Source organism: Vicia villosa, linkage group LG6 (genome assembly GCF_029867415.1).
Source record: "Vicia villosa cultivar HV-30 ecotype Madison, WI linkage group LG6, Vvil1.0, whole genome shotgun sequence".
NCBI classification, from domain to species: Eukaryota; Viridiplantae; Streptophyta; class Magnoliopsida; order Fabales; family Fabaceae; genus Vicia; species Vicia villosa.
Window position 1 is genome coordinate 79,969,702 of NC_081185.1, and position 22,770 is coordinate 79,992,471.

The 22,770-nt window shown below is 37.2% G+C and overlaps 1 non-coding gene across 1 annotated transcript; it reads left to right on the forward strand.

Annotated features, from left to right (window-relative positions):
* Nucleotides 1-2,454: 2,454 nt before the first annotated feature.
* LOC131615295 (small nucleolar RNA R71) lies at nucleotides 2,455-2,561 on the forward strand. Its single transcript, XR_009287718.1, has one exon. It is a non-coding gene; the product is annotated as a small nucleolar RNA R71 (small nucleolar RNA).
* The last annotated feature ends 20,209 nt before the right edge of the window (nucleotides 2,562-22,770 follow it).

The following is a 22,770-nucleotide window of genomic DNA, read 5'->3' on the forward strand; positions in this document are numbered from 1 at the left end:
TCGTCAGGGTGGATAGGAATTTGGAAAAATCCGGAGTATCCATCCAGATAACAGAAATGCGAGTGTTTAGCTAAGCGTTCGAGCATTTGATCTATGAAAGGTAAAGGGAAATGGTCTTTTCGGGTAGCTTTGTTTAGCTTCCTATAGTCAATGCACATTCTCCATCCAGTTTGGGTACGTTGTGCTACAGATTCGCCTTTAGCATTAGTGATTACAGTAACTCCTCCTTTCTTTGGTACGACGTGAACAGGACTAACCCATTTACTATCGGATATAGGATATATTATTCCAGCTTCTAGCAGTTTTTGGATTTCCTTTTTAACCACATCGCTCATAATAGGATTTATTCGCCTTTGATGTTCCCTAGAGGTTTTACTATCGTCTTCGAGCATAATGCGGTGCATACACAGAGAAGGGCTTATACCTTTCAGATCTGATATGTTATATCCTAAAGCGGTAGGGTATTTTCTTAGGACATTAAGTAATTTTTCAGTCTCGGTTCGTCCCAAGTTGGCGTTCACTATAACTGGTCGGTTTAGTTCTTCATCTAGAAATTCGTATCTAAGATCGGTAGGAAGTGTTTTCAGCTCTATAGCAGGCTTCTTAGGTCCAGGTATAGGATCGGGAGTTAAAGCTAAGCATTCACTCAGGTGGTTATCTTGATATTCCTCACGCCAGTTGTCATCTTCAAGAATTGGCGGCATAGGAATTCTTAGGATCTCGGTTTCCTTATTTGGTTCGGATTTTACTTCTTTGACACACTCGTCGATTGTGCCAGCAGAACAGCATGTGTCAATTATAGATGGTGCTTTTAGGAATTGGGAAAGGATAAATTCTATTTTCTCTTCTCCTACTTCGAAAGTAAGCTTTCCTCGCTTTACATCTATAATTGCACCAGCGGTTGCTAAAAATGGTCTTCCTAATATGATCGGGATGTTAGAATCTTCTTGGATATCCATAATGATGAAGTCAGTTGGGATGTAGAATTGACCTACACGAACAGGGATATTCTCTAACATTCCTACAGGGTATTTAACTGAACGGTCAGCTAGTTGAAGGGACATTCTCGTTGCTTTAAGCTCACCTAGATTGAGTTTCTTACAGGTCGAAAGAGGCATCAAACTAACACTAGCTCCTAAGTCGCACAAGGCTTTCTCTATGATGGTTTTTCCTATTACGCAGGGTATAGAGAAACTACCAGGGTCTTTCAGTTTTGGAGGCATGTTATTTTGGATGATAGCGCTACATTCAGCGGTAAGCGTTATAGTTTCGTTATCCTCGAGTTTCTTTTTGTTTGATAAGATTTCTTTTAAGAACTTAGCGTATGAAGGCATCTCAGTTATGGCTTCTGTGAATGGTATGGTTATGTTTAATTGCTTCAGAAGTTCTACAAATCTTTTAAATTGTGCTTCGGTTTTTGATTTAGCTAATCTCTGAGGGTAAGGAATTGGTGGCTTATAAGGCGGTGGTGGAACATAAGGTTTCTCTTTTTCAGGTTCCACTTCGTTATTGTTCTCATCAGTCTTAGCAGTTTGTTCGTCAGTTGTTTTCTTTTGGGTTTCCTTTGGCTCTTGTTGTGACATGGGTACGTTTTAAGTTCTAGGATCTATGGGTCCATCGTAATTCGTTCCACTTCGTAGTGTTATCGCGTTCGCATGTCCTTTAGGATTGGGTTGAGGTTGAGCAGGAAACGTGCCAGCAGGGGCAGCAGTAGGTGCTTGTTGTTGAGCTACTTGTGAGATTTGAGTTTCTAGCATTTTGTTATGCGTAGCTAAGGCATCTACTTTGTTCGATAGTTGTTTTAGTTGCTCGCTATTGTGGATGTTTTGATTCAGGAAGTCCTTATTGGTTTGTTGTTGGGAAGCTATAAAGTTCTCCATCATGATTTCTAGATTTGACTTCCTAGGGGTGTTTTGAGCAGCTACAGGCGCTTTTTGGTAGCCAGGTGGTACAGCAGGTGCTTGTCCAGGTGCGTACAACGCATTGTTGTTCTTATAAGAAAAGTTCGGATGGTTTTTCCATCCAGGGTTGTACGTGTTAGAATAAGGGTTTCCTTGAGCATAGTTTACTTGATCAGATGGGATTCCAGTCAAGAGTTGACATTCAGCAACTACATGTCCAGTCAATCCACAGATCTCGCAGTTAGGTGTTACAGCAGCAGCGGTGGCTGAAGGAGTGATGGTTAAGTTCTCGATCTTTTGAGTTAAAGCGTCTACTTTAGCGTTAACGCGGTCTATACCACTTATTTCGTACATTCCTCCTTTGGTTTGGGCTTTCTCTAGAGCGGCTCGTTCTCCACCCCATTGGTAATGGTTTTGTGCCATGTTCTCTATGAGTTTGTATGCTTCATCATGGGGTTTGTCCATTAATGCTCCGCCAGCAGCGGCATCTATAGTCATTTTAGTGTTATATAAGAGACCACCATAGAAAGTATGGATGATCAGCCATGGTTCGAGTCCATGATGAGGGCATATTCTAAGCATGTCCTTGTAACGTTCCCAAGCTTCGAAGAGTGATTCGTTATCTTTCTGAGTAAATCCGTTGATTTGACCTCTAAGCATAGCAGTTTTGCTAGGCGGAAAGTATCTCGCTAAGAATACTCTTTTCAATTCGTCCCATGTAGTTATGGAATTAGAAGGCAGGGATTGAAGCCACGCTCTAGCTCTATCTCTCAAGGAGAAAGGAAAGAGGCGTAATCGAATAGCTTCGGAACTAACGTTGTTGGCTTTGATAGTGTCGGCGTATTGCACGAACACAGATAAATGGAGATTGGGGTCGTCTACAGGGCTTCCAGAGAATTGATTCTGTTGAACAGCTTGGACCAGCGAAGGTTTCAGTTCGAAATTGTTTGCCTCAATCGCAGGTGGTGCGATACTTGAATGCGGTTCAGCGCGCGAAGGAGCGGCATAGTCTCTAAGAGGACGAATAGCAGCCATCTCTAACTTCAGGATAATTTGATTGATTTGATCAGTAAGAGTCAATTCCTGATTAATCGGAATTTCTGCTACTTCGGGAAGATTGTGAGCTCGACGTTTGACGTTAATGAAACGTTCGATCTCGTTAATTCGTTGTATTAAATCTCCTCCTTGTGAACGAGTATTTGGCATACAATCGTTCAGAAAGAAAAGGAAGAATTGTCCTAGTCTCTACAGTGTAACAGTGAGTTACGATATCGACTTGAATAGTCCCCGGCAACGGCGCCAAAAACTTGATCGCGACTTTACGTGTCTATAAATCTGATAACTGCAAGTGCACAGTCGTGTCGTGTAGTTTTAAAAGATATCAAATCCACAGGGACTATGAATCGATCTACCGTTATCTAAGGTTACTATGTAAAGCTAGGGCTACTAAAATTTTGATTGTTTCTAAGGGAAAGTGAGTGAAAAATTAAGAATATAATAAAAGACAGATATCAGTATGTATTTCGTTTAACTTAAGGTGATCCGAAGGTCCATTGGCTTTTGCATAATTTAATTAAAAACCTTTACTAATTCAATTGATTAAAAATCCTCGTCTCAAACTTTCGCTCTATTGATTTAGATTACTGTCCTAATCCTAATGTACGCTTTCGCCATCCCATTAGATTTTAGAAAAGCTTTTTGGAAACAACATAATTAATAAAATGCCCGTTTTATGAAGTTGTTATCTATTTAAATCTCCTAATCTCAAACTTTCGCTCTGTTGACTCGGAACATGCTAATATCCCTAACGTACGCTTTCGCCATCCTGTCGGGTGTAAAAACAATTTTTGAAAATAAATAAGTCCGAATTAGTTTTAATACGCTTTGGCCATCCTTAAAACTAATGTCCTATGTCTACTATCCAGTTAAAGATCTCAAACTTTCGCTCTATTGATTTTAACCTTTGACCGTCTTAACCCCTCAAACTTTTGCTCTATTGGTTTTAAGACTTACTAATTAAATTAGACATACAGACCAAAAACAAGTGATAGTTAATAAAACATAATTAAGCCAATTTATTTCGGATCCCTACGGTTAACTTACTTTACATACCGATATCATAATATTTTAGCCAGACATATTAATATGGTTAAACATGCATAAATCGGTTCGGTTCACAATAATAGGCATAGTAAATGGCATATAATATATCATGCAATAATAATATAAATTAAGGCAGTAAATAAAAACCTGAATTAAATAAATGGTAATTGAATCTTCGAGTATCGAACTTCCACCACAGGTTGGCTGGATCGTTCTTCGGAATTTAAACAGACAGAAAAAATAAACAAGGAAATAAAGCGATAAATCTAACGTAAGGCTAGATCTATAAAAAGTTCACAACAATTTCCAGTGTGGAAACCGTTGTGAGAAAATAAGTGTTTGAATGAAAGCAGAATAAAGAAATGCGGTTCGCGGTACAATTTCGGCAGCACTTCGTTGGCAGGAAATCGGACTCTTTGAAAGTGAGGTAGCAGGTCCTATTTATAGGAGAGGTTTTGCTTTGACGTTGCGTGAAAAGTGGGGATTTTGCAGACTAGGTGTGGAGACGTGCATCTTCGTTTCTTCAGGAAGCAGCCTTGACTGACTTGAGACGTGCGTCTCAAGTGGAGAAGATGTAGGAGCAGTTGGAGACGGGCGTCTCCTCTTGGTGACGTGGCAGAAGAACGTTGGAGACGTGCGTCTCCACTTGCTGGGAAGGTTTGGGCCACGCGCCTTTGGTTCCATGGTGGGCTGGACTGTCTCTTTTGGGTCCTAATTGCACCCCTCTTTCACTTCAGCACTCCTTTTTCATCTTTTAGGCATAAATATTGGTCATTTAAGCTCCATTTTCTTTCCTTTTCGCAAATAGTCGTAATCAGAGTGTAAAACCTGAAACAAAGCAAATACTCGCGTAATATCATAATAAATTAACATAATAAACAGAAAATGCTATAAATATCTATGGATTTCAAGCTAAATATACGATATAAAATCGTGTTATCATTTGGGACAAGTAAATAGCTTCGCGAGATTACCCAACATTGCCACTTTCAAAGACTCATGCTTGTGTACGTGTGCAACAAAACAAGACTCATGCATTTAAGACGATCTCTCTATCTCTTAAACTACACAATCACATCTTTCCAACCTTGCACAACATTACACAACATGCAATTCAATCCAATCTCAACACAATTATCATTTAGCATTCCATTACATAATACATTTAATTACACCTCACACATGTTATTTAATCAATTAATAACACGTATTGAACAGGTTTTTTCTCTTCTATTGGTTTACGTGTCTTCTCCTTGTTCATGAAGGTTTGACCGTGATGTTGTTGTTGTTGTGGTCTGCAGGTGAAGATGTGTTGTGATGCGTGATGTCGCTGATGCAGAGATGATGTTTGAAGCGATTTGATGAAGGATCTTGACTCAATTCAGATTGAGAATTATTTCTATGGGTGTATGACTAAATCTGAGAAGGGAATTAATGAAGGTGAGTAGAGAAGAAGATTCTTTGCTTGATTTTCTTCTGATTGCTGTTAGTTTTCCAATTCTTCTCTTCTGAATTTTTCTTTTTGTTCGATGATGAAGAAGGGAAGGTGAAGATTATGGAGAAGACGAAGTGAGAAAGGTGGAAATGGTGATCGCAGAGAGAGTTGAAGAAGGTGAGGTGGAGGAAAGAATGGGGAAGAGAGTGATGAATTTGCAGAGGGAATGAGGATGAAGTGATGAATGATAGGTGAGTGAGTGGTGGGAATCTGAAAATGAATGGTGTCTGAGGTGAGAAAATGGAAAAGTGAAGGTGATAAAGTGGTGAGGAAGTGAAGATGATGATGGCCGCTGAAGATGGTTAAGGTCTGAAAATGGAGGAGTGAAGGGTTGAATGAAGGTTGTGGAGAAAGAGATTGAAAGAGAAGAAGAAGAAAAATGGTGAAGAAGTGTTATGATTATGGTGAAGATTGAAGGGAAGGTTCAGAGGTGATGAAGTTTGAATATATAGGTTGAGGAGGAAGTTATGGGAAGAGGATTTTGGCCCTTTGGATCAGAGATTCGGTTAGAGGTTAATGGTGAGATTGCATCTGAAAAAAAGGTTAGTTCCAATCTGTTTTTCTTCTGTTAGCAACTGGTTGTAGGCTTTAGAAGGTGTTATGAATTAGTTAGGATTCTGTTAGGCTGTTAGGAAAGTTAGTTTAGGTGGTTAGAGATTATACTAGGTTGTTAGAGGTTGGAAGTTCTGTTACAAAGTTGGTTAGAGGGTGGTTATGATAGTTAGCTGTGAATGAATTCTGTTGGTCAGTTATGACATATTGTTCTTTTCTGTTTTTTTCAGTGTTAGCTTTGAATGGATGCCGTGGGATCTTTCCGAATTGTAGTGTACAGGGCTGTTATTACATGTAGTTAAATGAGGCGGTTTCGAGTCTGTTCCATGGTTAGTGAACTGTTTTGGCTTAATGATTTGCAGGTTGTGTTGGCTGCACCTTGAAACAAAAGATGATGCATTTGAAGTGTATGTTGAATGTATTTATATTGTATTGATGCAGCATTTTTCATGGTGGCAGGTATGATTTGAGTGTCAAGTTATGGATTTCCTGAGCATGTCTGTATCTATGGGCATGGAAAGAGCAAGACGGTCATAAAGAGGGGTGGAAACGAAGTCGCATGGCATTAAGTTCAACGTTATAAAGCAAAGAGATTAGGCTTAGACATTAGGATTTGTAACATGTGTTTTTCGTATGATTTTCTTTGAATGAGACTTGTTTGAATGGTTCATGGAAGCTTATTGAGATAACTTTGAAAGTTACTGATAATGTGTAATTGTATGGTGTAACGGTTTAGAATCTGGACTTCTCAATTTACTTTATAATGGACATTTGAATGAGAATGTGGACCTTTGGATGAATTCGAGATTTGATGAGGGATTTTGAAATGAATGGATATTTGAATTTATGCTTGCAACTTTGAATAGAATTTTCTTATGAGTGATTAGTGAATGATACTCGAGCGGATATTGAATGATGACTTGAGTCTTGTATGGACACTCACCTTGAACTCATAATTACACATCGCTTTGCCATTAGTCTTCCAACATGTTCCATATGCACTTAAACTTGCAATACGAGCCAATTAATGAATACTTTATGCATACCATGAAAGAACTTGAACATAGCCAATATTAAATCAACTTGTTGAACCATAAGTAGCCCAATTGATTAAATGAAGTATTTTGAGTTCACAAAGTCGAATCCTCAATACAACTCAAGGATGTATCATGTCTTGATTGAAATGTCTCCTTTAACAAACGACCTTAATATAGGAATCCTTTGATGAAGATAAGAATTGAAGCATAGGAGAACATTTTAACATGAAATTCAATTGTCCTTTGCTGATGGACCTTAACAAACTCGAACACTGTGAATAAGAAACCCTAACTCAACGATCCTCAGTCAAACTTTTGATGGATGCACACCTTGTAACTTGGTGAAGAAGAAATCTATGAATTAACCCTAGTACGTATTTCAATACATACAGGGAAACCAGTTGAGATAAGCTTATCTGAAGTAGAAACCTCAAAGCTATAAACAAACCCTAAACTTTCAAACCTTGATCCCAAAGCCAAGTTATTGATTAATGAATGCATGAGTTATGTTAATGACCTAATGGGAGGTTTGTACATGAGACTATGAAATGCATAAGCCTAAGCCAGATAAAATTGAAAGGGTAGGACAAATTTGGGGTATGACAATAAGCAATAGGTTAAACACAAGTAATAATATCGGAGAAATTAAATAAGAACGAGTTTAGGGTTACCGAAGGTTTGAGATTTAATCGGTTGGTTAACCCTGAAAATTAATGAAGAAAAAATAAAAGGGGTGAGGGTAGGAGTAATTCATTGACGGTTAAAGCAAACCCTAATTTAAGTCATAAGGCAAAAATAACAGTAAAATGATATTTAAATAAGAAAAGAATTAGAACTTAGCTTTTCGATTGGTATGGCGCGTGTCTGAAGGATCCTGGGGTAACCCAGAAAATTTGAACAAAAAAGGAATTTTTAGTGTGGGAGTGATCTAAGGACAAACCTCGCAAACCCTGATTTAGGGCACAAGTTAACCATGGTTAATAATAAAAAAAAGCTACATTAATTAATTATTGGTTTTCAACCTAATTAATTAAATCGGCAAAAATAAATTTTAGATTAAATTGTCTAACCCTAATAAGTAATTAATTAATAAAAATATTAACCTAATTAAACATTTAACAACTAAATTAATTTAATCATTTAATCAAATAAAAAAATATTATTAATAACTAAATCAAATTAATTATTTATAAAATAAATATTTTCAAAATAAATGATTTTATGAAAAAAAGAAAATTTAAAAGAAATTTTATTTTAAAGCATATTTAAAAGAGATTTTATTAAAAAAAATAAATAAACAATATATAAACAAATAGTTATTGAATAAATAAAAATTAAAAAAATTTAGGAAACTTAGCGTATAATCCTGTGCATCAAGCTTCTGACGGACCACGGTACACCCTCGCCTCCTAAAGCGTTGGATCTGAAGCTGGCTGGATCTAATGGCTGATGGCATGAGAGTGCATCGCTCCCGAGGGAACCAGACCACACCGGATCCAAGAACTTTCCCTTCCAATTGCGCGCGCCTCCAGCATTTGAATGGGCCAATCAGACTGCGTCACACAGTCGTCTTCCTCACAAAAAAACTGTAAATTTCTTTTACAGCGCTTATGGCAAATACGCTATAAAATGTTCTTACCTATTACACCTGCAAAAATCAAAAGGTACCTAAGACGAAGCAAAAATTCTTCGCGACCATACCAATACAATCGTCCAGAGGTCACGAAACCAATGGTGTCTATGGCTTAACCTAATTTTGCGTTAATCACGAAGCCTCAATTCAAGAGCTATGAACCCTAACATGGCAATTTGAGGCAATCGTACATGAAAATGCAATTAAACATCCAGAAATCATCGAAACAACATCATGATCAATAATATGCAATCAAATTTCACAAATAATGCATGAATCATTATAATTGACATTAAATTTTTTAGCGCAAACCGTGAGCTTTTGGGAGACGATTCTGGATGTGTTCTCTCGCGCGTGAGGATTGGAATTGCTTCAGTGATGTCCAAGGAGTGTGTTGGAACCTTTGAATCTCCCTGGATTTCTCTCAAATTCCAAAACCGAATTGGAAATTTCTTGAGTTTTTTGCAAGCTTGAATGGCTCTTGAGGCTGCAGAATTCGTACCCTAGGGATCTGTAACAGTTGTGTTTATATATTGGAAGAGTTTAGGTCAAATTATTTGGACAAAATCCAATCCAATCCTTGATTTGCAAATTTGAGAAAATTTGATTCATGCATGTATCTAATTTAGTCCCAATTTCAATCTTTTTTTTTGCATCAATCTTACTTGCACGAAATTTGATTGATATTGAGACATTATTGGTGATTATATTGGTTCCAAATCATATCCTTTACCAAATATTTGATTTTCCTTTAATTTACTTGATTTTAATTCTTTTTAATTGAAATAAAAATCATAATAAATCAAATAAATCACATAATTTCGTGGAAAATGGGTTTTGGACTCTTGGATACTTGAAGAACAAGATTGGGCCAAAAACGATTGGGCTCCTTTACAAGAAAATCCATTTTGAGGCCTTTTCCTTCACATTTTTCCCCTTGAAATTGCCCAACTTTGACAGGGCAAATCTCCCTCAATTTTTAAGATATGGAGGAGTTCTAGGACTTTTTGGAAACCTCAAGATGTCCTCTACAAGCCACATGGAATCTTTTTTCCATTTGATGATTTTATCTTGATGATATTGGCTTTGACAAAAAACTGCTTTTGGTTGACTTTCAAAAAGGACCTATAATCTCTTGATCCATATCTCTCAAATGAAGCATTTTTAGACTTGCCTTGTGAGAGGCAAAATTGTAGGGAATTCAAGTTCCTTGAAAATGAGCTTTGGATGGAAAATTTATGATGTTCCTTGTAGGAGTTATGGCTGGTCAAAGTTCAGTTGACTTTCTCCTATGAAAACCCTAATTTAGAAACTTTTGGTTTTGTTGATTTATGATCTTTTCTTGATGAATCATGATCAATCCTTGATCAAATGATGAATGATACTTCAAAATAAGGTTGTTGACAAAAAATCAGGAGTTTAGACTGTACTTTGACCACAGTTGACTTTTAGGTCAAACCAATCGACTGTTGACTTTCTGAGCAATTGGGTGGTCAATCCTTGGAATTGAAACCTGAATTTTGTCATGGAGATAGTTTGAAACATCATAAGCCATATGAAATGCATTGGAGCCTTTGATTCATTGGTTTTCCTCAGAGAAATCAAAACCCTAATTCCTTGAGCCATTGTTTAGGAGGGTGTGTCATTAAGCATTGCACTTTGATATGAGTTCGAATAAGAGAAATGGGATGGGCAAATTTTGGGGTATGATAGTACCGGTACTTGACCTTCTTCTCATTTGAGTCATGTTGTGTTGGTTTGAGTTTACCAATACACCATCTTTTCTAAGATCTTCAATGATTTTCAAAAGCTTCTCTTTCTCATCCTGCAGTAGAGCAACAACGTTTATGTGTTCTACTACTCTCTTACGTAGTTTTTTATTTTCTAAGCACGACTCTAAGAGTCCTGCTGCAAGTTCACTTACAGCAAGTTCTCCAACATATGACTCAGTATCAGACTCATCAGTTTCTTCTTCAGATTCACATGCTTCAGTCATGATATCTTTTTGTTTGATTGTTTTCTTTCTTTTCCTTGACCATGACACAGCTGAGCCTCTCTCATGTTTATAGAGGTATATGATTTGTTTTCCTTGTACATATCCTTCATGATTCAACCTGGCCTTCCTTGATATGTTGTTGAATTACTTTCTCAATAGAGCCAGATCGTCGGATGAGCTTTCAGGGGTCATCTCTTCTTTGGTTCTTGAGGTTGCGGCAAAGGCCATACTCTTCTTGTCAAGATGTTGAGACATCTGATTTAACATATTTGATCCAGTCTTGGGATGACTAGAATCTAGAAATGACTTATTTTTCTCATTTAGCCCTAGGCCACTCATGCCCCCTGTCATTCTTCCCACTTGGAGGATTTCATCAAGCGAGTCATACCCATTATTAAGCATTCTAACAGACTTTTGAACTTTTTCAAGTTCAAACTTTAGAGAACTCACCTCTTCTTCCATCCCGGAGATAGTCCTCAAATGTTCTTTCTTTTCTGCATTCAGTTGGCATACTAGACCTTTTTGTTTCTCTCTTTCTTGATACAATTCAGCACTTCTGAGACACAATTCTTTGTATGATGCAGCTAGATCATTATATGGTGATTCACCATCATCGGATGACCATATGCTTGTTAAAGCATTTACATGTTTGGCATATTCATCTTCAAGGTCACTTTCAGAGTCTTCTTCAGACCAAGTTATAGATAGGTCATTCTTATGTCTCTTAAGATATGTAGCACACTCTGGTTTAATGTGTCCAAAGCCTTTACATTCATAGCACTGTATACCCTTTTCTTGAGAGGACTTTTCTTCAGTTTTTCTTCTTCCAGCCTCATTTGAATTGTGAATGTCAGATAGTTGTTTTGGACATTTGATCTTGGATTCCTGACATATACTTTATCACCTTATTAAATTGTCTCCCAAGCAGTATTATGGCATTGGATATTCCTTCATCTCAACCCATGTCACATTCCTCATTTCCATCTTCAGTGTTGGCAACAAAAGCTATGATTTTGTTCTTATTTTCAACTCTATCATTGATGCTAAACTCAAACGTCTGAATAGATCCTACCAGATCATCCAATCTCATCCGATTAATGTCTTGAGCTCCTTCGATGGCAATCACCTTCATGTCAAATATATTGGGAAGGGACCTAAGCATCTTTCTTATCAGTTTCTCTTTGGTATCTTTTCTCCTAATGCACTGGACGCATTAGCTATCTCAAGAACATTCATATGAAAGTTATAAATACTTTCATCATCCTTCATCCTTAGATTCTCAAATTGAGTGATTAGCAGCTGGAGTCTTGACATCTTCACTTTGGATGTGCCTTCATGAGCAGTTTTAAGAATTTCCCATGCATATTTGGCTACTCCATATGTGTTCACCAATCTAAAGACGTTCTTGTCAATTCCATTGAATATGGCATTCAAGGCTTTGGAATTTCCAAGAGCTAGTTCATCCTCTTCCTTACTCCAGTATTCTTCAGGATTTGGCTCAGTGGTGGATTGTTTATCTTCTCCCACAATGACAGGATGTTTCCAACCTTTCAAAACCGCCATTCAAGCCCTGCTGTCTAAATATTTCAAGAAGGCCACCAGACGGGGTTTCTAGTAGTCATAATTGCTTCCATCCAGAATAGGTGATCTGTTCAAAAATCCTCCTTCCTTGTCCATTGTACCAGAAAGTAACTTCCCTAGATCTCACCCAGATGCAGAGTAGAATGCCTACTCTGATAAAAATTGAAAATCTGGTATCAGATATGTGATGTTCAATTAGATGTCACAATACAAATATTTGTTGATAAAGTTTATGGAACAAGATGGCAGCAGTAACGAAAAATAGTGCAGAAAGGTAAAAGACACAAGGAATTGTTTACGTAGTTCGGAAAAACCCTCCTACTCTGGAGGCTACCAAGTTGGGGATGAAATCAATATACAATAGTATCATTTCAAAGTTCAACTCCCCTGTTTAAAACTTCTCACTTAATCACTACCCTTCCTATGACTTCTACCTAAGACACACCTAGGTATGAGGATCTCCTCAAATCCCAACTGTCACAACCCGTGACAGACACCACAAACAATTAAACTTGGAAGCCACTCTTCTAAGACACACAATTCTCAATGCTTAAAAGCTTATGAGATTTGACACTACTCTCCTTGCTTAACAACTTCAGAGATTAAACACCATTCAACACAACTAAAACCACAACTAAAATAAGGATTCCTAGAACCCTTAAAATACAAAAATCAGTTCGAACAAAACTAGGTTTAGGCCAGTCTATATATATAGAATTAGTATTGACAGAATTTGGCCTAAAACCGCTATAAGGAGGCGACACAAAGTTTGTTGCTTGATCTCTAAGAAAATAGGTTTCACATCCAATCTTTCCTAAATTGTCTCCAATTATAGAGATTGTGAAAAATAACAAATATCTCTGATTGAATCAATCTGGGATATACATAAGCTAACCGAATATTCCACAATATTTTGTAGTTAATAAAATAGCTGATATACTTGACATATCAACTCCATCAAATACGCTCCAGTAAACATGATGTCATACCTGTCATGTTGTAAAATCTTGTTCAACATGTTGAAAACTGAATGATATGGCATTTTATTCAACATGTTTCAGCTAGGTTGGTTTTACCAAAATGCATGCCAATCTTAGAGAAACTACATAAAGTGATGAGTGGTGAGAGATGATTGGACCAACCACAGTAAAAAAAAGCAAAGCTATAGATACCAACTGATTTCCTCACGTTAAAAAAGGCCAAAAACATAAAACAAAAGCGAAGCTATAGATACCAATCGATTTGCATCTAGTAGTAATCGATTGGTCCTGAGGAATTTTGAATTTTTTTTTGAAAAGAACACGTATCAAACATATTTTTATGCATATGTAACACATGAAACACATATGAGAAGGGAGTAGTGTCGCACGCTCGCGAAAAATGAACAGAGTCGTCACCAATATATTTATCCCATAAGGGTTTTGAGAAGGATTTTTATTTTGTAATCCTTGTTTTTTGCTTCTGCTTTCCCTAACTTTTGCCTGGACAAGTTCTCTTGAATTTTATTTTGGAGTCCAGCGGGATGCCCTAACTTTTGCCTAAGTCACTTGTTTTCAATTTGTTGTTGACTTAGCGGGCTCTCTCTCTTTTTTTTTTAATTCTTTTTGAACAAGTCGTGTGATCTTGCGTTGCTCTCGATTTGTTCGAAAGATTGTGACTGCCTCATTCTTTGATTGATGAGGGATAACCATTGTGGCATCGTCATCTTTTGACCTCTTGATGGAATAAGGATAACCGTTGCGGTTTTGACATTCCTCAACCTTTTGAAGGATAACCATTGTCGTATCTTTAGAAGCATACCCTTTTGGTGAGTTTTGAACACTCGATCAAGTTAAATGAACACTACCCTGCCCCAAGGTTAAGATAAGGGTTTTTTATGATTAGAAAAGAAACTCCTACTTCAAGGCTCAAAGGGGTTGACGAGGGTCTATCTCCCTTATATCTCCGGTGTTTGGGGATTTGAAATAATGCCTGTACATCCTCAGTAGGGTTTTATTCAAAAACACACGATTAGAGATTTCGAATTTTTATTTTTCATCACTCTCCCTCAGCTTCTTGCCTAAGCAAGCGATTAGTAAAGTTGGTATCGTAATGCCAAAAACATTTTATGAGTGAAAACGAATGGGTTTCTTCAAGACAAACATAAATAATGTATTAAGATTTTCATTCAGAAATTAACAAGTTTTTACATGCTAACAATTCTTAAACAACACAATGAAATGTTACAAATGAGAATGCAATAAAGAACTGAATGAATGTCACTGTTGAGGAGACTTGACTCCGTCTGGACTTATTGCTCGAATACTTTCTGCAGTTCCTTCCAAACTCTTCAGATTACTTCAAAAGAAAACCTCAACGAAGTCACCCAAGAGTTGTAAATTTTTGCCTCACTTTAGGGATTCGAGCAATGCGAGTGATGCAATGCTCAAGATAAGAGTACGTCTTGCTTATCCCTCGTGCGGGAGCCCCAAGTATTGTTGCCAGAGTAGTAATCGCCATCATAAATGGAAAGAACCTTGTATGGTCATCGAATTGAGGAGATCTATTTGTGGTGAAGAAGACCCAATACTCGAATCTTAGCCAATTAGAATTCCAACAAACAGGGGAGCGAATAGGCACAAGGCAATAGAATCACATCAATTTATTTCTCATATTCCTCTTGTATCTATTAACAAACGAAGGCCAATGAGAGGGAAATTCCAAGAAGAGACAACTGAGATATGAAGTAGAACCTTGAGAATGAGGAGCATTATGAAGAACACTCTTGATTACCACACGGAAGAAGATTATGACGAAATCACCTAGGAATTTGTAGTGCTTTAGGGGATTCGAGCAATGCAAGTGGTGCAAAGCTCAAGATAAGAATACGTCTTGCTTATCCCTCGATCGGGAGCCCCAAGCAACTTTCACACATGTACAGGAGATGATTATCAATTTAGCTTCAATATCCGTCATTAGGAGTGAGAGTGGATGATCCTTGCATTTCTTGATATCAGGCATTAGGCACAAACCAACAACATATGAATCAGTAGAGTCACGACTTTTATGGTTTTCAATCTTCTTTCCAAGAGGTGGAGCCTTTTGTCAATCTCACTAATCGGAAACTTGAAGACTTCAATTTCCAAATTGTTCTCATGATGTGTTTCCTCCTTAAGAGTGATAGGAATCACAACTATGCTTCAGACATTTGAATCCATAAGACATTCTCTTGAGGTGAGATTAACATTTGCATTTGACTTCTAAGGAACTTGTCTCAACTCTTCGTGCCTAAGAGAAAAACTTGAAGAGCCTCCATACATTGATTCATGTTAATCCCCATTTCTGGTCTCATCTCGGTCAAAAACCTCACGGAGTTGTTTCATTAGTTGATCTAGGAGCTTGTGGCGGTGAGAAGTCAAATCTGTTGTTGATCTTGAAATCTGAGTAGAAAGGGTCCCATAAGTCTCTGAGAGAACCATGAAATGCATGATAGTATGAATGCATGTTTCATTTATGAGAGATCCTAGAGTCTCTTTTTTGGAATCAAGGCTTTGTTTTGTATATAGTATCTTTTCTATTTCCTTTTTCTGCTTTTCTATTTCCTTTTTTCTTTTTAGAAATAGACTTTAGGATCCCCCAAAAATGAAGTGGATAAAGCAATGATGCTATGCAATGCAAAAGTATGGGATCAAGGGTCCACATAATCTGAGTAGCATATGTACAATCCTCTGAATGACTGATATAAAACCTCCTTGCAGGCCAAATGTCACAGGATCAAAGGTTCGACGCCTTTTTGAATACCAGAATATCAAGCACCATGAGAACAGACCAAATAAAGGTCTGACCTCAAATATGAAGAAGCAATGGTATGTAGGAGTCAAGGTTTCCTGTCCCACCCCAATCTCACGGGTATGAAGTCTAGACACGGACAAGTGGTCCCTAATGGTCACTAGGGTCTACAGTTCCCATGGGGTACAAAGTGTTTGAGGCAACAAGCGTGCCAGACACAATGTTCCATGAAAGAACCTCGCCCAGTTGTGGTACCCCATGTCAAGCTCGATCGTAGCAAGAGCCACGGGAGTCAACATGAGCATCCACGCTAATCCTATGTGTCACTGGCCTGGGTAGTGGGCCTTTTACCTCACAAAAACCCCCCACCTGCAAAACGAAGCAGAAAAATATGTGGCCCCCACGGGGACCCATAATATAGTCCAGATGCATGCGGAAAGTAAACATGATATGCAAGCAGGAAAATAGACATGATATGCAAACATATATACAAGATGTAAACATATAAACAAATAAATAAACACCCAATAAAAGAAACAACAAACAAAGGCTAGGATTGACTTGCTTAGGTTTCCCCAGCAGAGTCGCCAGCTGTCGCACGCTCGCGAAAAATGAACAGAGTCGCCACCAATATATTTATCCCATAAGGGAAAGGAATACCAGGAAACCTAACAAAGGAAGGAACAGGGTCTTGCGACCGGAGAATCAAGGTACGGGAGTCATTTACGCAAGGGGAAGGTATTAGCACCCCTCGCACCCATCGTACTCGATGGTATCCACCTATGTTTGTTTCTATCTAAAGGGCGTGTACTATAGTCTATGCTTATATGCGAATAAACGCAAAATGTAGGGAAAATAAAGAATTGTACTCGCACGGGCCCTACACCGCTGCCTACGTATCCTTTTCAGGAATCAGAGTTACCGTAGCTCGGCTCACGATTTTCTGTTTGTTTTTGTGTTTTTTAGTTGGGCGGAGTTAACGCTCGCGCTCTTGCATAAGGGATCGACCTAGGATGCAATAGAGCGGAGATAACAATGCCCTTAAGAAAGGAGAGATGAGAGAGACTTTGAGTGTTTCGAGGAAATCCCTTAAGCAAGGGAAACTCGAGTTACTCTTTGGTTTGTGTGTTTTAGAAGTTGGGAACTTACACCTGAATGGTACCCTTAAGCAAGGGAGATCCAAGCACTCGAACATTCCCTTAAGCAAGGGATGTTCAAGCTTCCATTCCCTTCTTAAGAATTTTCTCTTTGATTATTAGTGTTTTAAGTATTTTCTTTGTTTTTTTAGAGGGTTTTTATTTTGAATATTTATTAGATGTTTTAGTGTTGTAAAATAAAAAAGAATGAAAAAGAGGGAGACTAGCCTAAGTATTAGCCTAGAGTTATTGTTCAAAGGGGAAATTCTAAGTCTAAACTATGCTAAGCAAGTCTAAAAATATACACAAACAATATCAATTAAAAGAAATTAAAGTCTAATTAGAAGTCAAGGATTAAAATCTTCAAAGAAATAAAATCCTATTCTATACATGTTAATTGAACTCACACAACAAAATCGAGATTAGATTCTAATCCTAAGTCAATTAACAATTTGTTTACAAAAGGAATTAAAACCCAAAAGGCATTTACATGTGTGAACAATATGATTTATTAAAGCCAAAAAGAAACTATGCATTTTTGTCATTTATTAACCCATCAAAAATTTAAGAAAAATAACAAACAAATCAATTAAATTCTAAAATAAAATCTAATGTATTCTAAAAGATCTAATTGGTTAGAAACATATTTTCACATTTTCTACTTGAGCTAAAAAGGAATTAAAAAGAAAAAGTTAGAAAACAATTTTATGCAAAATAGAATTCTGCCTAAGTCAGGGGGGTGAGAAAGTAATTTCAAAAATGAACTGCAGCTTAGTCATTGGCGCGTTTAGGCCCAGTTCAGGGGTGGTGCGGATATGAAGGCGCTAGGCCCAGTCATCAATCAATGTTCACAGCCCAACTTCCATTGTGTTCATTTTTATTTCATATTGTTCATTTGGTGTTTAATTACATGCAAAACGTGACAAACCAGCAATGACTACCACATAAATTGGTCAACACTACATATCAATGACTAAAAGACAAAATAAAGCTCTAGCCAACCAGAAATTGACACGCAGTATCTTCATCATCCAAACTTGAATCAAACAATACAAAGGCAGAATAAAAACGTGATCCTATGCCCAATACGTCAGATTCCAATTAAATGAAGATAAGACAAAACAATATTAGGCCAATCATTACGCTCCAAGTCATCAGCTTAATCATTGAAATAAAGACTAACTGCAAGAGAATAGGAAAAAGAACCGCTACACGCGTGCCACGTATGCAAACTGAAGGTAAGTAACAGCCAAAACTCAGACGCCGGAAATACTATTCCGGTCGTCTTCTCCGAAACAACTTCGCCGGAGCTATGAGCCAAACGCTCAGAAATGAAAAGTGCGACCACCGTTCAACCGGAATTTTCGTGCTGAGCGCGAATCTTCCCTTAGTTCTTTTGATTTTCTCTCTATTAAGCTAACCGAGGCTATAAGCAAGGATCCAATTTTCAAGAACTCGAATAAAACTCAGTCCAGGCATAGCCACATACTTACGTTCGCTCACTAAGTTCCAGTTCATGATTTAAACAGAAAAATACTCACTATAACATGCTAACTAAATTCAAACATATGAATCAGAGCTTTATACATACTAGCATCACACACCAACACATGCTTCATCTGTCAATCAACACGTACTGAGAAGGTTTCAAGGCTTACCTGTTTGAATGTCGAGCGGAGGAGAAGAGAAAACGCAGCACCTTTCCGGCTAGATCTTTGATGACGTCGATCTGCAGCTATGAGGAGTGGATTCCATGAAGTAGACTCGGTGTGATGCAGGTCTGAGACTCAAACTCTGTAGAACGTATGCTGACGAACGGAGAGAAGTGATCTTGGAGCTGAACTCGAAGGATGGTGACGAATGCGGACTCGGTGATGGCTCGTGGAGATGCTGCAGAAGATGGATATAGGATGAAGGTGGAGGTTGAGATTGAAGGAGAAGATGGAGGTTGATGAAGGTGGTTGGAGGTTTTTCGGTTATAGAGTTTGTTGAGGTTTTGTAACAAACTCTTTGGGAGAGAGAGAGAAACGAGAGAGGGAAGAAGAGAGTGAGGTGCGAGTGAAGAGTGAGTTTTTGTGAGAAAAGAGGAAAATGAGAGTGTGTGAGGTGAATGAATGAATCGTGAATGTGAAGTGAGGGTGTCCTTTGAGAGAGTGTTGCAACAATGTTTATATATGGCTAATGATTGGTAAATGGTGAGAGCTTTTTGAGTGTGGGACTCTAATGCATAGCTTTGCAGCAACTTTTCATTTTTTTTGAATGTGGGACTTTGGAATGGATGTGTGTTGTATTGTATGTTGCTTTTTAATGCTTAATGAACAAGTGTTGTGTGTATGGGGTAAGTTTCATGCTTGCTTTTGATATGTATAGTGTTTGCATGGCTGGTAAAGGAAAGTGATGGCATTGTGTAGTAACTTTGTGCATTATGCTGCAGCAATGATCATGTATGCCTTGCCATACCACTAATGCTATGTTGCTCACTTTGGACACTTATATCTCAAGCCATGTATGATCAAATGATGCAAGAATGGTATCATAGCAAAGAGGGCATGGGATAGAGCAAGATTGATGTTGAAAGTATCTCAAGATCAGGCCTAGAAGTGTGAGAAAAATGGTCTTGAACTCATGTTGTCAACACTGCACACGCAGAGCAGGGAACTGGGCTATGCATACAGTCAGAATGTGATTTTGTGAGGGTGGCACTTTGAGCCTCTCTATCTTGCTCCTCACTTACTCGATTGTTGTGAATTTTGGATCAATGTAAAGAGGGCATAGCAAGGATTGGCCTAGAATCAAGCTTGTTCAAAATGGTGACTTGTGGAGGAAGAAAAAGGCATTGACATTTGGCACACCATGTGTTTGTTGAAATGCATGCGTGTGCCTTAAGAATCTGCCTTGGCTGCAGGCAGTGTTTGGCCAGTGTTGGGACACCACTTTGAAAGCTTGTATCTCACTCAATATTTGTTCAATTATTCCAATTCTTGTTTCAATGGATAGAGGAGGTGGCAAAGAAGAGAATGATACCAAGTTTGCATTCATGGCACTTCTGTAGAGCTCTAAAAATGGCTGGAGATTTGGCATGCCATGTGTTTGTTAAAATGCCAGGTCATGACCTGACTTGTGACTTGGATTATGACTTGGTTTGAATGAATTTTCAGAAATTTCACACCACTTTAACTCTTCATACAAGCTTCAAATGAAAAAGTGTCCAACTACAAAGTTGTTCTCCTCCATGAGAGGAAAAACTTTGATGTTGGAATTTTCTTCAAAAAATGCCATTTGCCACGTGTAATCTAGTGCTGAAGTGGACTGCTCAACAAGATTTAAAGCATCAAAAATTTTTCTAAGTGTTGGAAACTTGTCTTTTTGCTATTTTGGCAACCTTTTGTCGAACTCCCGATTTTATCCATTCTTCGACTTTTCTTGATTAATTTTCCACCAAAAGTCAATATTTGAATAATTCTTCTGATTTTGACCCAAAAATCAACTGTTCTGATTTTCTCCGATTATTGATGAAATTCCCGATTAAATCTCCTTCAATCAAATCCAGTCAAACAAACACATCCACATAGTCAGTATGAGAATTTTTTCACACATAGAAGGCATTCCGGACTGAATGTTGACCAGAAAGTCAACTGGTTGACCTTGGCCAAAGAACCCTGACTTAGGGAACCAGATGGTTTGCAAGCTTGTACCCTTCAATCAATGCTTTGAATTGAGATTGAGAAAAACCCTAATCCAGGAGGATTTCCAGGAACATAGAGCCACATGACTACACCTCAGGCTTCTTGTTCTCTGATCAAAAATTCTTTGCAATAAAGCTCCTCCTTGTTAATCTTTGAATAGTACCAATGAAATGAATGCATGAATGTGAGTTGTGACCTAAATGATGTATGTACATGAATCATAAGCTAGGTGAATAGGGTAGGACAAATTTGGGGTATGACTAGTAGGAGTAGAAAAGACATAAGTTTTAAATTTAAATTAAGACATATATGCACCTTTGATCTTTGATTATTCAAGACATGAATTGAGTGATCTAAATGTTCTTTTCATCCAAGATTCCAAGTTCTCTTCTAATTTTTTAGAAAGGTTCTATCGCCAAAGACTTTGTGAATATGTCTGCAAGTTGATTATGAGTATCCATGAATGTAACTTCAACATCTCCTTAAAGAACATGATCACGAATAAAGTGATGTTGAATGTCAGAGTGTTTGGTTCTTGAGTGCATGACCGAATTCTTTGTAATATAGATTGCACTTGTGTTGTCACAACGTAGAGGAATGCATCCAAGATCGAGCCCGTAGTCACAAAATTGTTGTTTAAGCCAAAGTATTTGTGCACAACAACTATGTAACACCCCATTTCTCCATCTTAAATTATATAAATATTCAGAGTAATTTTAAATTCAATCAAACGTTAAAGGAGATGCTACATCATCGACACATCACAAATTGCTAAGATATTTTAAGACAAAGATACATAAAACGCTAGTTCGGATGAACCGACATCAAATAATATTATTGTTTAAACTCTTCTTCTCTTTTTATTCACGTTCCCTTCAAACTTCTTTAATTCTCTATATTTTTTCTAATTCTTTCTTTTTATTAAACTTTCACTAATTCTTTCTCACAATTGGGCTTAACAACCCCCCTCACAAAACTCATGCTAACACATGATCTTGGCCCAATTAATTATTTATTCTAAATTTACCATTCATTAATATTATTCAACTATATGATATAATTGTGTAAATACTACGGGCGTTACAAACAGGGCCGGTCCTTTGAATTTGGGTGCCTTGGGAGAATCAAAAGAGTGGTGCCCATATATTTGTTTTAATAATAATTACATAAAGAAAGAAATAATTGGATAAAAACACATTTTTATTTGACATTATACAAAAAGAACACAAGTATGAATCTTTAAATCAATGTTTATACTACATCAAAACATAAACCACTATAAAGAGACTTATTCTTCTTTTTCTTCTTCTTCTTCTCCTTCTTCTTGATCCGATCTTTTTTCCTATAAAAAAATTGACCAAACTTTTAAAATTCTTTAAATATCATCTTCTAGCATTTTTTTGTTGCAAAATCATTAATAATTTATTCATAATCAAGGTTCTTCAAAAATTATTTTCAATTGAAATAAACACAAGACTATTTAAATCTATCTTGTGGCATAGTATATCTCAAATAAGATTTTAATAATTTTAATTTAGAAAAACTTTGTTCAGCAGATGTAACACTGATAGAAATAGTCAATATTATCCTATAAGCTATGCATGCAATAGAAAAACAATTAAAAGTCTTTAAAAAACTCAATATCATATAGCTTGATTTTGATTCAGTTGTTAAAACTTCTATAATAACTTTCAATTCTTAAAAAAAATCACCATCAGGATCAAGAGAATTGTCATGTTTTAAAAAAGTTTCAAGATGTTTATAGCATGCTTTTAAGTCCCTATCAGATAATAATCTAAGTCTTTCAATACTAAACAAGAATCCAAAAATATTTTCATATGTGCTATGCTGGTAAAATCTTCTATCAAGAGAGTCAGTTGTT